This window comes from Orcinus orca, chromosome 12, assembly GCF_937001465.1.
Source record: "Orcinus orca chromosome 12, mOrcOrc1.1, whole genome shotgun sequence".
NCBI classification, from domain to species: Eukaryota; Metazoa; Chordata; class Mammalia; order Artiodactyla; family Delphinidae; genus Orcinus; species Orcinus orca.
This window is the reverse complement of record NC_064570.1, coordinates 1,930,737-1,940,088: the sequence shown is the minus strand read 5'-3', so window position 1 is coordinate 1,940,088 and position 9,352 is coordinate 1,930,737.

Genomic DNA, 9,352 nt, shown 5'->3' with positions numbered 1-9,352 from the left:
TCCATCCATCCATCCATCCATTCATCCATCCATCCCTCCCTTTATTCATGTACGTACTTGATAAACCCTTTTTAAACACCTTACGTGCATCAGGACTGTGGAAACGAGAGGTAAGGCAAGGGACCTGCTCTCTCTAAGGGTCTGAGAACTGAAGAGAGACAGACAAACAGCAACATTTGCAGTACTAAACAAAAACAGTATCGAATGTCCATTGCGAATTACGTTTTGCTCCCAGTTCTGTCCTAAGGACTTTGCCTACACTACCTCATTTAATCCTAACAAGATGGACAGTATTATTAGTATTACCCTTCATACCGTGAACAGCAAGGCACAGCAAGATACAAAACTGAAGCGAGGCTGCCTTTCTAGGCGTGTCAATGGGGCTGAATTTAATGCAAGGTTGCCTGGATTCAGCACCTGTGCTCTTACCCTACACGTCTGTCTACGTGATGGGGGCTTCGGTTCATTTGTCCATTGTGAGTGATTTGTTGAGCTCTGGGTGTATAGGAGTACACGAGATGGCCACGGTCCCCGTCCTTGTGTTGCTCGCAGTTACGATCTACAGAAAGCTCCCGGAGACAAGAGCATCACAGAAGGCCTAGCCCCTCTCCCTTCACTGGAGTCCCCTCTAACCCTTCCAGTCTCTCTCCAAGACTTTGCTTGACTGGGTTCCGATTTAGGTGACTTAGGGTTCAGGAGAGATTTCCGTCACTCATGATTAGAGTTGTCCATTGGAGGCAGGTGCAACTGGGGAAGCGTCGTCCTTTTCGTGAAGGTGGGGTTTCCCCATAACTCCTACGTCTCGGTCTTTGCTGGCCCGGCCCTATGGCCCCACACACGCTGCACCAGCAACTTCTCTCACATGATAACTTGGGAAATTTTTGGAAACCGTTCTGAGATTTCTTATGTACCCTTTCTCCTTCTTCTCCAAGATAAACATCAAAAACGCCCTCTCTCTTTCATCTAAGAAGTGGTGTCAGAACGTTTATCAGCCTGGCCAGGCCCTGAGGATGGCTGGAGGTCAGTGATGTTCCCATAAAACAGGGTTATGAACTTGGTCCAGGACTGACTTGGGGGATGCAGTGACCCTTAGGACACATAGCGCGAGCATATGCTTCTGGACGTTTTCCGGCGAGCCTGACTTAATGGGGTCCACGGCCTCTGAGGCTCATGACTCAGGAAGAAGATGACTGACATGACTCGTGTAATACTCCAGACGGTGTCTGACCGCTGCAGGAGGTCTGACCTTAAACTTACCAGAAAGAGTGCTTCCCTGGTGGCGCAGTGGTTGAGAGTCCGCCTGCCGATGCAGGGGACACGGGTTCGTGCCCCGGTCCGGGAAGATCCCACGTGCCGCGGAGCGGCTGGGCCCGTGAGCCATGGCCGCTGAGCCTGCGCGTCCGGACCCTGTGCTCCGCAACGGGAGAGGCCGCAGCAGTGAGAGGCCCATGTACCGCAAAAAAAAAAAAAAAAAAAAACTTACCAGAAAGAACACGAAGTTTTCCATTAGTATGAAGCAGTATTTTCTCAGGACTCCAGGGCAGGCTGTGGAGTCAGGTTGTCTGAGTCCAAAGCCCACCGTGTGATCTTTAGGTAATGACTCAGTTTCTCCAAGTCTGATTTTTCTCCTTCAGGAGCATTCAGTACGTTCTGTGGTGTGTGTGTGTGTGAGTGTGAGCAAGTGTGTGACATCTATTTTTAGTACACATACACACACCTATATAACACTTGTGTAAGTGTTTGGTTGACACAATATTAGCTATTATACCTCAGCACAAAATCACTCGGAATTTCCGTCAGCTGGTATCTGCTTCTTCACTGTATCGTGTTTGGTGCATTTTATCCCCGAACTTGTCTGCTCGTTTCCCCCTTTCTTTCCTCTGGTTGGTATCAGCCCCTGGTTCCAATCATTCAGCTTATGTGGAATCTTGGTTTGTCATTCCAGTATTAACTCTGCCTTGAAGATATACCTAAACTTGGAAAGCTTATGTTATTAATTTCTATCCAAATACCATACTTCCTTGATTCTTACATGTGCATTTTCATATTGTAATGTTTCTGAGGTGCATCTCACATACAACATGAGTCATGTTTTTTCCCTGAAAAATGAGTATTAGGTCAGGGCTGTGTTTTCTATCTCATGACATCGCATCGCACAGATGAGAAATGCAGTGAGTTATTTATGAACAGGATGGTAGAGGGTTCTATCCAATGACATGTCTCCAGAGCAACTGGGCTACACGGTGGAACCACCCAGGGATCATCAATAAGACACACTGTTGCTCAGGGCCCACTCCCAGGAGATACAGATTAACCAGGAATGGGGGCGTTCACAGACCTCCCGGGGGATCCTGACCCCTCAGCTGCAGGCTGAGCCGGTGTCCCCTGCACATCACCCCACTTGCGTCGTCAGAGCACATATAACCGTTGTAGATCGTTGCTGCCGGGACACGCTGTGGCCTGTGTCCCGACCCTGACGGGAGGAACGTGTCTGCAGCACCTGCATTGTCCGTAGGAAGCGCTCACTGTACACTGGACGGGCCGCGTTGATTTCAACCCACTAATCAGCAGTCTCGGGCTATCGTCTGCGCACATGAGTCCCTGACGCTTCAGCTTCCGCGATGATTATAAGCTTTGCCTCGTTTTCACCACTTGATCTCACTAGAAACACGCAGAACGAGCAGCTGCGGGTCTGGGAGGGAACCTGGGGTCTAATCCTGCCGCTGCTGCTACTGAGGACTTGATGGCCCCTAACTTGGGGACCTTGTGTGTGAATGCGGGGGGGGGGTGTTATATGAACAAGGCGCTATTTAAGGACCTCTGTCCCACATCTTCTCATTGCACACACTGTGCCGTGGAGCTATCACCCCGTTACAGCTTTACGATGACTCAACTTCTGACTGCTCTGTCCACAGAAAGGACGCTACCTAGAACATGGCGGTGTGGCCCTAGACAAAGCCAGACCCGCCTCCCCAAGCCCAGGCCAGTCCTGGGAAACCCCGGTCAGCTTATCGCTTCCGGAGAAGCGAGGCTGGCGTGGAACAAAATCCAGGAACCCTAGCGGCCAAGTGACACTCTTGTCGACCGAAAGAAAATGCACAACGTGAGAGTCGTGAGTTCAGTTTTATTCGGGGCAAAACACAGACTATGGCCCGGGAGACAGCATCTCAGATAGCTCTGAGGAACTGCTACAGAGAGGCCGGGGGAAGGTCAGCGTTACGTACGATTTTAGAGAAGGGGCGCGTGTATCAGGCACACGTGGCGGCAGAGGCCAGCTGCCGGTCACGAGGAGCAGATGTCACGGCTCATGATTTTACTGCTTTTCTAGATACCGGGAGATGCAAGAATTGGGCTCCTAAAATCTTCTCCTGAAAATATCTAACTACCCGAAGGCCTGTTCTGCCAGCTTTTCCCAGAGCACAGAGCGCCTCGTCCCTGCTCTCCACCCTGAGCTCCTTTCGGGGGTGTTGAAGGGCAGCAGCTGCAGCGGCTCATGATTTAATCCTCGTCGAGGCAGATGGCAAGCGTTGATGTGTGTTCCCCTCCCCACAGGCCGGCTTATTCACAACCGACCCTCCTCCTCAGAGCAAACAAGAGCTGCCCCTGCACCAAGGGAGACGCGAAGCTTCCCCCATGTCAGGGGCTGTGGATTCAGAAGCTGCCGCTTTGCCGGAACGGGATGCAAACGAGCCCCAGGCAGCCCTGCAGCTGGAGTCCCACGGACCGCATCCCCTCCCCAGCTCTGCAGCCCGGAGGCAGTCACACGCCTGCCTACCTGCTTCCGGCACACACATCCAGACACATCCGCTATCGCTCCCTGCTGACTCTGTGTCCGGGCCTGTTTTAGTGCAGCCCCGATTCTTGCATGTAAATAAACACCCTGCTCCCAAGCTTCTGTGACGAGCTGTGTAAGAGGGACAGCAGGGCTGGCCGTGCTGGAGTCCGCCTGAGCAAACGCAAGAGGGAAATGAAGCCCCGTACCTACCACATCCCCCTCTAATGGAAACGGTACTATCACGTAGCATTTAGATGTCATCTGTCACCTTGATAGGAATGTGGCTCAGTACATTTAGAGAATTTTTCCAAGTATCTGAGCTGGGTAAATGCGGGAACAGACGGCTACAGCAAGGCCCCAAGCCGTGCCCGCGGCGGGAGGTGGAGCTTCCCACCTGCACAGGCCCCCTGAGCTCCCCGCGAGGCTGCCGGGTGTGGAGGGAGCCCAGCACACAAGCCAGATCTTTGCGCTTCCCACCAGCGCCCGGCGGCTCTGCTGCCGTCTCCCTGGGGAGAGCCTCGGCACCAGGAGCCCGCCAGGGCCAGCCCACCCCTGCCTTTCCGGGTGGAACCCCGAGCCCCGCACGCCGCAGCTCCCCGGCCCAGGCCCCGCCCGGCTTTCCCGGGACTGAGGCCCAGCCCAGGCTGCAGTTTCCCTGCAGGATTATTTTTAAACAGCTATTCAGGCTGTGGCGCCCGAGGCAGCTGCACCGCTTTCTCTCACACTAATTAAAGCCAACTCGATGCTCCTTAGCATATGAATCAAAGCGCCCTCGGAATAGGTGGTGCTGGTACCGCCCTCCTGGGCTCCCCTCCGCCGCCCCCCCACCCCGGCGCTCGGGCCCAGGCAGACGGAGGCTGCACAGGTATCGCCTTCCCGTGGGTTGTGGCCCACGAAGGGTTGCAAATCGCACAGGGTCCAGAAGTGGCTTGGAATCCGCACCACCTGGGAGACAGATACTTCTGCTGGAGCATCAACAAAACAGAAGCTGCGGGGCGTGCCCCTCCCCGGCGGCTCGGGACTCAAAACTGAAGAGGATGCTGGGGGTTCATCTGGCTCACACGACTGCAGGAATTTCCCCCAGAGTGAGGCGCCCGGGGCTTCCTGTTTCCTGCAGAAGTCCTATGGCTGGTGCTTCTTTGTATCAGTATTTTGGGAGATTCAGAGCAACCCATGTTCTGAGGCTGCTGTGAACTCAGATGCCGTGGATTACGTTGAACAAATGACTGAATATGTTTTGAAACGAAGCAGGGAGGTGCCTGAGGACGATGATGCCATCACCCCCCTTGGCGAGCAGCCTGGCCCTTTCTGAGAGCCAGTGGCTGTAGAAGGATGGGGATTAACATTAGCGACTGGAAAAGCATAGGTAGCTGAGGGGACTACATGAATATTTTCCTACAGACCAACCCTCCACATCAGCCTTTAATTATCTCCCTTTTAAGAATCACAGAGAAGAGACTGTTCAAAACGTCTGAGGGTTTTGTGGTCTGGGGTCTGTAGACAAGCAGAGAGTGTTCAGAAATGAATTCCCGCCCCCATGGCGTGACACACGCTCAGACCTAAACAGTCCCCTCCTGCCGGGACCAGGGAAGCGAGCCTCAACGTCTGCTGCAAACCCTTTATTCTTCCATCAAGCAGGGACTGGAAAGCGCTTGGGGAGGATTTCGAGGCACCCAGAGTCTCGGGGGGCCATTCTGCCAGCTCAGACTCTGTATTTTGCCGCATGCCGTTTGCTTAGGGTAGACCCAGGCGGTAAATCTTTCCTGTAAGTGGCCCCTCGGTTATATTAGCACCAGGGACGCTGACTGAATAACCCAGAAATCATTCTTGGTGACCTGAACACCTCCTGTCTGTCCAGGGAGAGCAGACACCACATCAGGGAGCCTTCTGCTGCGTCTGGCACCTTCGGCAGGAGGGGGTGGAGCCTGCCAACACTGCCGGCAGTTGGGGTCCCTCCTCACCTCTCTTCTAGGGGCACATCCTCCAAATGGGGGAGACTCGCCCCCAGCCAGGGGTGCACGGGCAGCCCAGCTCCCCCGCCTTGTCCGACACTGGGTCTCAGCACACGTAGACCCCAGAGCCACATTTCCAGAGGTGTTGCCAGGTCCCGTAGGAGCCCAGGGAGGTCAACAAGGCCTCACGTGAGCCCTGCAGGCTTCTGTCCGGAGACGGTGTCAGTTACAGAAGCAGGCGGTCCCCAGGCAGAAGCAGGAACCAGTCTCCAGAAATCAGAATTCGTGGACTGGGACCCGATCTGAGTGATTTGGGCCAAATTCGTGGAATGAGAAGCTCCACCAGGACAATCTGGGCTCTGGGGGGCCATTTAAGAGAGCCCCGTGTTGCTCAGGAGAGGGACAAGCCAGTCTACGCTGGGTCCCGAGAGCCTGGAGGACACTTGGTGGCCTGGGTTAGTCTCCTCCCGGCCCCAGAGCATCTGCACCGATGGTAATTGCCCAGCCGTGAGGTCCTAGTGTGATTAACCAGGTCAGGACCCTGACCGCTGAAGGACTTGCCGTCCCTGCCAGGTTGGCCCCAGGTGAGACCACATCGGAGGGTGACCGGCAGTGCCCACGTGGCCTGGACACTGCTGCCCACTGGACGTCACGGCCACTGAGCTTGCGTCACGGAGACGGCAGGAAAAGGAACTCGTGACTCCGGGGCTTGTTCCAGAGCTGAGAGCTGGGGAGGGAGCCTGAGGGTGAGGGGACCGTCTGAAGGAAACACGACAGGGACATTCAGCTGGTCTCGGGCTCTTGGTGGCGCAGCTGGGGAACGTGGCCCCTTTGCTGGGTAGCAGTTCTGGGTCGTGAGAAGATAGGGTCAGGCCCATCCAGGAAGGGCTCCGAGAGACACAAACCAACCTGCTCCAGGGGAGACGCAGCTGAGCCCCTGGCGACTTCAGGGGAGACGGAGCCACAGCCCAGAAGGAGGACCGGGCGGTGGCACAGGCGTGGAGGGGGGTGGACTCCAGGGGAGAAGGCAGAGCAACTCCTGCGGCAGAAATGGGGGGCAGGGGCGGGGGGCGTGAAGTGATGCTAAGTCGGCAGTCTGAAGCTGTTCCCTGCCCTGTGCCGGCGGCTTCACCCCTCACCTCGGGGCGGCTTCACCCCTCACCTCGGGGCGGCTCTGTGGACCGAGCCCCGTGTTAGGGATGCATTGCGGGGAGAGCACACAGAGCAACGTCACCCTTGACAGGGGAGCCTGCTGGCTGGTCCGGGAAGCATCTGGATGAACTTGAGCCCCCATTTGCCCCTTCCCCCCTCCAAACACAGAAATCTCAGAAATACTTGGAAGGGGACTAGGTTTCCCACAACACAAAAGATGAAGCTCAGGTCCCATAACTGGGTTTCCAAGGGAAAGAGTTGACCAGAGGCTGGAAGACACAGGGAGGCCTCAGTATGGAACCAGTTCAGCAAGAAACAGAGCAAGCCACCACGCCAGGGGCACCTGGCAGAGCCCTGCTTCAGCCGCAGCCGTGGGGCAGCGCCACCTGCGCCCTCGCGGAGGTCTCCGCGGTCCAGGTGGTTCTCCCTGGAGGCTTCAGGGGAGCCTGCATGGGGAGGCCCCATCCAGCCCTAGGGGGGCTCCTGGGGACTCGGGGAGCGGCCCAGGCACCCATGAACAGCTCAGATAAAGGGGCAGTAAGTCGGCCTCCCCGTGTGCTGTGCGGTCAGCTCCCGGGTTAAAGAGAAAACGCTTTAATTTCCCAGCCCCATCGGTTACTAGCTGACCAGGTGATGCACAGATGTGAGATACGCGATGACCTTCCTCATTCAAAACAAGCTTGGTCAGAATCTGCCAAGTCCTTCAAAAGTCGGGACGAAGTTCTTAGTATTTTCGTTTTATCATAAATATATGTTCGATTAACAAAATACTGATCATCCAAACAGTCCTTTGACTGATGACAAGGTCGCTGTCCCAGGGAGCATTTGTCGGGGTGGGGAGTTGCCCCAGGTGGGCATGAACTCAGGGGTACGGCTCGCTGGCTGGCCGTAGGTTCCACCAACGATGACCAGACCCTAGGGCTCCTGTCTTTTCGCTGCAATAAAACCAGCAAGGATTTGTCTTTCTCGGCACCACACTCACAATCGGAACGTGTTCTCCCAGCCACTTCTCAGGACTTGAGGACAAGAGAGCCTTGTTTCTTGTTTGGCCGGGAGGTCAAGGTCCACCACAGGAGGCGTGTGGGTTTTCCCATCTCAGAAGACTCTCCTGTGAATGTTTCTTCAGTGTCTGGTCCTACGTCCTCCCTCAGGGCAGAAGCCTGTCACCATTGTGGGCAGACGCCTGTCCCTGCGGTTCCCACGGCCTCTGGCCCTCAGCCCTCACTCCGTCTCCATCTCCGAGAAAAACTTCCTGTGACAGCTCCTCCTGGCTATACCAAAGCGACACCACGAAAGGGTTCTGCCCAACATGAAATACACACGAGTCCACATTTGTCATTCCGTGTTGGTGGTGTCCGCCTTCACTAATTGACTTAGTGGGAAATGTAAATTTGGTCCCCAGTCTCTGATGCAGTTTAAGAATTCACGGTTGACAACGAAGAATTCGTGGCGGCGCCTACTGAAGGGAGAAAGAGGGACAGTGACCACTGTGCTGAACATGTGGGAAAACAGGAGACAGAGCAGGCAGGAGGCGAGGCCAGAGACCGGGTCCCTGATGAGCCGGCCGGCTCAGCCTCCTGTTCTGTTTGGGTTTTCCACCAACATAAGTCCTACCACCACCCAGCACATCCCTTCCTGAGAAAAGATCCATTTTTAGGGCAGATAAAAGACAGTCCTACACTCAAGGCGTGTGCATTGAAGCGAACCTCCGGCTCCACATCCGAACCCCAATAGCTGCCCCTTCTGCGGGCCGCCGCACGCCGTCACTGCAATACAGCCGTCAGCGAGATGCACGCTTGTGTCTGTGAATTCATGCCGTGTTCTGGCTTCTCCAGAACGCATCTAGGAAGTTCAGCAGTTTCTGATGGAAGTTAACCCCACACCCAGGAGTGGAAACACCTGAAAAACAGTATTTGAAAGTCTTAGAGAGAAGAAATGAACCCTTTCCCTCACGCTGGGTGGGGTGAGCAATGGACCCACCACAGCCTCTGATTTCGGTGAACGGGACCTGCTCTCCGAGACGCTTGCCAGAGAGAAGGGGAAACAGTGTGAACGACCAGGACTGCGGGGTGAGTCCTCAGTCACCTCAAGGAGACCACACGGGCCACCACGGTTCGGTCCCACCGGTCTGCACGCGGCCAGGCCCCACGCCTCTCCCAGCCCCTCCGCATCCACCCCTGCGGCTCAGCCCCAGTGCTGACTGCAGGGGTGGCAGGGCGAGCGCGTGGGCTCTACCTGCCCGGCTGCCGTGGCCGCTACCGTCCCTGCGCATCGGTCAGTCGCCCGTCACCCCGGACGGCCTGCATGGGCCGCGGCCCCGTTGTGGTTCTGAGAGCTGTCTCTCTTCTTTGACTTTTCAATGTTTTATTTCTTATCTCCTAAACTGGATTTCAAGCTTCCGGAGGAGACGTCGTCTCCGGCTTCTGTCTCCCTAAACTTTACGCCTTCGTTTCGGGGCTTTTTCAGTCACCCT